This window comes from Leucoraja erinacea, unplaced genomic scaffold (assembly GCF_028641065.1).
Source record: "Leucoraja erinacea ecotype New England unplaced genomic scaffold, Leri_hhj_1 Leri_1446S, whole genome shotgun sequence".
NCBI classification, from domain to species: Eukaryota; Metazoa; Chordata; class Chondrichthyes; order Rajiformes; family Rajidae; genus Leucoraja; species Leucoraja erinaceus.
The window spans coordinates 8,650-14,291 of record NW_026575722.1 but is presented as its reverse complement, the minus strand read 5'-3'; positions in this window follow the sequence as shown (position 1 = coordinate 14,291).

Here is a 5,642-nt window from a genome sequence, read left to right as displayed (position 1 = left end):
AGGGGAGGAGGGGGGAGGAGAGAGAGGAGGAAGGAAGATCCACCTGGGAGGGAATAGGGGAGGATAGCGGGGAGGAGGGGAGGGGAGAGAGGGGGAGAGGCAGACTTAGAGGAGAGGGGAGGAGAGGAGGAGGAGGGAGAGGAGGAGGAGAGGAGGAGAGAGGGAGGGGGGCAGGGGAGGAGGGGGGGAGAGAGAGAGGAGGAGAGGGAGGGAGGAGAGAGGGGAGGAGAGGAGGGGGGAAGAGAGGGAGGGGGAGGGAGAGAGAGAGGAGAAAGAGAGAGAGGAGGAGGAGAGGGGAGGGAGGAGGAAGAGGAGGAGGAGAGGGGAGGAGGGAGGAGGAGGAGGGGGGGGGAGAGAGAGGAGAGAGAGAGGAGGGAGGAGAGAGGGAGGAGGGAGGCTGAGGAGGGAGGGAGAGGGGCGGAGGGAGAGAGGAGAGGAGGAGGGAGAGGAGAGGAGAGGAGGAGAGGAGAGGAGGAGGGAGGGGAAGAGAGGAGGGGGACAGAGGAGGAGAGAGGAGGGAGAGAGAGGGGGAGAGGGGAAGAGAGGGAGAGGAGAGGAGAGAGGAGAGGAGGAGGGAGGGAGAGAGGAGGGAGGAGGAGGGGAAGAGAGGAGGGGGAAAGGGAGGAGAAGGGGGGGGAGGAGAGGGGAGGAAAGGAGAGGAGAGGGGAGGGGAAGAGAGAGAGAGGAGAGGAGAGAGAGGAGAGGAGAGAGAGGAGGAGGGGAGAGGAGAGGGAGAGGAGGAGGATAGAGAGAGAGGAGAGAAGGGAGTGAGAGAGGGATGAGGAGAGAGAGGAGGGGAGAGGGGAGGGGAGAGAGAGGGGGGGAGGAGGAGGGGAGAGGGGAGGAGGGAGAGGGAGAGGGAGGGAGGGAGGGAGAGGGAGGAGAGGGGAGGAAGGAAGAGAGAGAGGAGGGAGGGGAGGAGAGGGAGAGGAGGAAGAGAGAGGAGAGGAGAGAGGAGAGAGAAGGAGAGGGGAGAGGAGGAGAAGAGAGAGGAGAGGAGAGGAGAGGAGGGAGAGGAGGAGAGGAGAGGGAGAGAGAGAGAGAGAGAGGGGAGGAGGAGAGAGAAGGAGAGAGGGAGAGAGAGAGAGGAGGAGGGAGAGAAGTGAGAGAGAGAGAGGGAGAAGAGGAGAGGGAGAAGAGAAGAGAGAGAGGGGGAGAGAGAGAAAGGAGAGGGGGGGGGGGGGAGAGGGAGGGGGAGAGAGGGGAGGGAGAGAGGAGAGAGAGAAGGAGAGAGGGGAAAGAGAGGGGGAGGAGAGGAGAAGACGGGAGAGGAGAGAGAGGAGAGAGAGGAGGAGGAGGGGGAGAAGAGAGAGAGAGAGAGGAGAGGAGAGGGGAGAGAGAGAGGGGAGGAGGGGGGAGGGGAGAGAGAGGAGGGGAGAGAGGGGAGGGAGGAGAGAGAGAGAGGGAGAGGAGAGGAGAGAGAGAGGGAGAGAAGGAGGAGGAGAGAGAGGGGAGAGGAGGAGAGGGAGAGAGAGAGGAGGAGGAGAGGAGAGGAGGGAGTGGAGAGATGGAGAGAGAGAGAGGAGAGAGAATGTAGAGAGAGGAGAGGAGAGAGAGGGGAGGGAGAGAGGAGAGAGAGGGGAGAGGAGGAGGGAGGGGGGAGAGGGAGAGAGAGAGGAGAGAGGAGGAGAGAGGGAGGGAGAGAGGGAGGGAGATAGTGGGGGAGAGAGGTCTTGAGAGGTATAAAGAGAGGAGGAGAGAGGGGAGATGGATGCAGAGAGAAGGGGGAGGAGAGGTTGAGGGGGAGAGGGAAGAGAGAGAAGAGTGATGGAGAGAGAGGGAGAGAGATAAAGTGGGGTGGGGTGGGGAGAGGGGAGAGAGAGAGGGAGAGGAGGAGAGGGAGAGGAGAGAGAGAGGAGGAGGAGGGGAGAAGGGAGGAGAGAGAGGAGGGGAGAGAGAGGGGAGAGGAGAGAGGGAGAGAGAGAGAGAGAGGAGAGAGAGAGGGGGGAGAGGGAGAGAGGAGAGGGGGGGAGAGGGAGAGGAGAGGGAGAGGAGGAGAGGGAGAGGGAGAGGGGAGAATGAGGTGGCAGTGAGAGAGCGGAGATAGAGGGGGCAGAGAGAGAGAGAGGGGAGAGAGAGGAGGGAGAGAGAGAGAGAGAGGGGAGAGGAGAGAGAGAGAGGGGGGAGAGAGAGAGAGGAGGGGGGAGAGAGAGGGAGAGAGAGAGAGAGAGAGGGAGGGAGGGGAGAGAGAGAGAGGGGGAGAAGAGGGAGGGAGAGAGAGAGGGAGGGGAGAGGAGAGGGGGGAGGAGAGAGGGGGAGAGGAGAGGGAGAGGAGAGGAGAGGAAGAGGGGAGGGGGAGGGGAGAAGGAGGAGAGGAGAGGAGGGGAGAGGAGGGGGGAGAGGAGGGGGAGGAGGGGAGGGAGGAGAGGGAGGGGAGAGGAGAGGAGAGAGGAGGAGAGGAGAGGAGAGAGGGAGGGAGAGGAGGGAGAGGAGAGGAGAGGAGAGAGGGAGAGAGGGAGGAGAGAGAGGAGAGAGAGAGAGAGGGTGGGAAAGAGAGAGGGAGAGGGGGTGAGAGAGAGAGGAGGGAGAGAGAGAGAGGAGAGAGGGAGTGAGAGAGAGGAGGGAGAGAGAGGAGGTGGAGAGGGGAGAGATGAGGAGAGGGGGAGAGGAGGAGAGAGAGATAGAGGAGAACGAGAAATAGGAGGAAGAGGGACAGAGAAGAAGGAGAAAGGGGAGAGAGGAGGGAGGGAGAGAGAGGGAGAGGGAGGAATGAGAGAGAGAGAGAGGGGAGAGGGGAGGAGAGAGAGGGACGGGGAGAGGGGAGGAGAGAGGAGAGGAGAGAGAGAGAGAAGGGGAGAGGAGAGGAGGGGAGAGGGGCAGAGAGAAAGAGCGAGCGAGAGGAGAGAGAGAGAGGAGAGGGGGGAGGGAGGAGGAGAGGAGAGGAGAGGGGAAGAGAGAGGGGAGAGGAGAGGGGAGAGGAGGGGGAGGGAGAGGTGGGCAAGCGGATAGGGGGACAGAGAGAGGGAGAGAGAGAGGGAGGAGGGGGGGGAGAGGAGAGAGGAAAAAGAGGGGAAGAAGGAGAGAGGGAGGAGAGAGGGGGGGAAAGAGGAGAGGAGGGAGGAGGGAGGAGAGAGAGGAGAGGGAGAGAGGGAGAGAGGAGCAGAGAGGGGCAGAAAGGAGGAGAGAGGAGGAGAGAGAGGGGGGAGGGAGGGAGAACGAGAGGAGGAGAGAGAGGAGAGAGGGGAGGAGGGAGAGGGAGGGGAGGACAGAGGAGAGAGAGAGGGGAGGGAGGAGAGGGAGGAGGAGGGAGAGAGATCTGAGAGAGAGGAGAAGAGGAGAGGAGACTTCAGGGGAGGGAGGAGGATCAGGAGAGGGGGGAGAGAGAGAGAGGAAGACGAGAGGGAGAGGGAGAGAACGAGAGAAAGGGGGAGGAGGGGGGGAGGGGAGGAGGAGGAGGAGAGGATGGGACAGGGGGAAAGAGGAGGGGGAGAAGAGAAGAGGAGGAGGGAGAGGAGACAGGGAGGAGAGAGGAGGGAGAGGAGAGGACAGAAAAACAGAGAGAGAACACAGGAGAGACAAAGGAGGAGAGGGAAGAGGGGGGAGGAGACAGGGAGAGGAACAGGGAGGAGGGGAGGAGACCAGACAAGGGAGGAGCACAAGAGTGAGGACAGAGACAGAGAAACACAGAGAGAGAGGGAGAAGGGAGGAGAAAGGGAGAGGAGGGAGATGAGGGAGAGGAGGAGAGGAGGAGAGAAGGAGAGGAGAGAGGGAAAGGAGAACGGAGAAGAAGAGAGGAGAGGGAGAGGACACAGAGAGGGGACAGAGGAGGGAGGGAGGGGAAGAGGGAGAGAGGGGGACAGAGGGAGAGGGAGGGAGGAGGGGAACAAGAGGCAGACATTGGAGGAGAGGGAGGGGTCAGGGGGTGAGAGAGAGGAGAGGGAGAGAGAGAGGGAAGAGGAGGGGGGGGAGAGAGAAAGAGGGAGAGGAGAAGGAGAGAGAGGAGAGGAGAGAGAGGAGGGGGGGAAGAGAGATGAGAGGGGAGGGGGAGAGAGGAGAGAGAGAAGAGGAGAACAGGAGAGGAGAGAGAGAGAGGGAGAGGGGGAGAGAGAGAGGGGAGAGGAGGAGAGAGGAAGGAGTGGAGGAGTCTAAAAAGGAGAACCAGAGGAGAGAATAGGAAGGAGAGAGAGAGGGGAGGAGAGGAGAGAGAGAAAGGAGAGAGGGCGAGGGGAAATAGAGGCTAGGGAGAGAGTGAACGGAGTGAGGCAGAGAGAAAGGTAGAGGGGAGAGGGAGAGGGATAGAGGGCAGGAGAGGAGAGGGGAGAGGGATGGAGGAGAGGAGAGAGACAGAGAAAGAGGGGAGAGATAGAAGGAGAGGGATATAGAGAGGGAGAGAGGGAGGGAGAGGGGGACCCTGACTCCTCAGGAAAGAGAGGGGGGGGAGAAGGAGGAGAAGAGAGAGAGGAGGGGAGCTTGAGAGAGAGAGAGGAGAGGGGAGGGACCGGAGGGGAGAGAGAGGAGGGGAGAGGAGGGAGGGAGAGGGGGGGAGGAGGGAGGAGAGGAGAGGAGAGAGAGAGAGAGAGGGGAGGAGGAGGAGGAGTAAGAGGATGGGGGAGGGGAGGAGGAAGAGGAGGGAGACAGAGGGGGAGGGGGGGGAGGAGAGGAGAGAGAGGACGCAATGGGGAGAGAGAGAGGAGAGAGGGGGGGATGGGAGGGGAGGGAGGGAGGGAGAGAGAGAGGTAGAGGAGAGAGAGAAGGAGGAGGGAGAGGGGCGAGGGAGAGAGAGAGGGAGAGGGAGGGAGAGAGGGGGAGAGAGGAGGAGAGAGGGGGAGAGAGGGGGGAGACAGAGAGGGGGGAGAGAGAGGAGGGGAGGAGGAGGGGAGAGGAGAGGGAAGAGAGAGGAGAGAGGATAGGGGGAGAGAGAGAGGGGAGAGAGGAGGAGAGGGGAGAGAGGAGGGGGAGAGGGAGAGGGAGAGGGAGAGAGAGAGAGAGAGAGAGGAGAGAGAGGGGAGGAGGGGCGAGAGAGGGAGAGAGGGGGAGAGGGGGAGAGAGGGGGGGGGGTGGGGGGAGAGGGGGGAGGAGAGGGAGAGAGGGAGAAATGAAGAAATAAGGGAGAGAGGGAGAGGGAGAGGGAGAGCGTAGAGGATTTGAGGGGGAGAGAGGGGGAAGAGGTAGGGGGGGAGGGGGAGGGGGGGGGGGAAGGGGGGGAGAGGATAGATAGGGAGGGAGGGGGGGAGGGAGGGAGAGGGAGAGGAGAGGAGAGGGAGAGAGAGAGGGAGAGGGGGCAGAGAGAGGGGGCGGAGAGAGAGGGGAGAGAGAGGGGAGAGAGAGGGGAGGGGGAGAGGGAGGGAGAGGGAGAGAGGGAGAGAGAGAGAGAGAGAAGGAGAGAGAGAGGGAGAGAGAGGGAGAGAGGGAGAGAAGGAGGGAGAGGAGAGGAGGGAGGAGAGAGAGAGGGGCGACGAGGGAGAGAGAGGCAGGGGAGAGAGGAGGAGAGGGAGGGAGGGAGGATGAAGAGAGAGAGAGGAGGGGGAGAGGAGGGTAGAGAGAGGAGAGAGAGAGGGGGACTCTTTCCTATGAGAAGGACCCTAGGGCTCACACTGTACTAACAGGGAGTCTTAGAAAAGTGGGGCTATTCCTGGACTCCACTTAAAAATGTCCTCCCTCCCTGGGACCTGGGATTCTTTCTCTCACTCTATTTTCCTGGA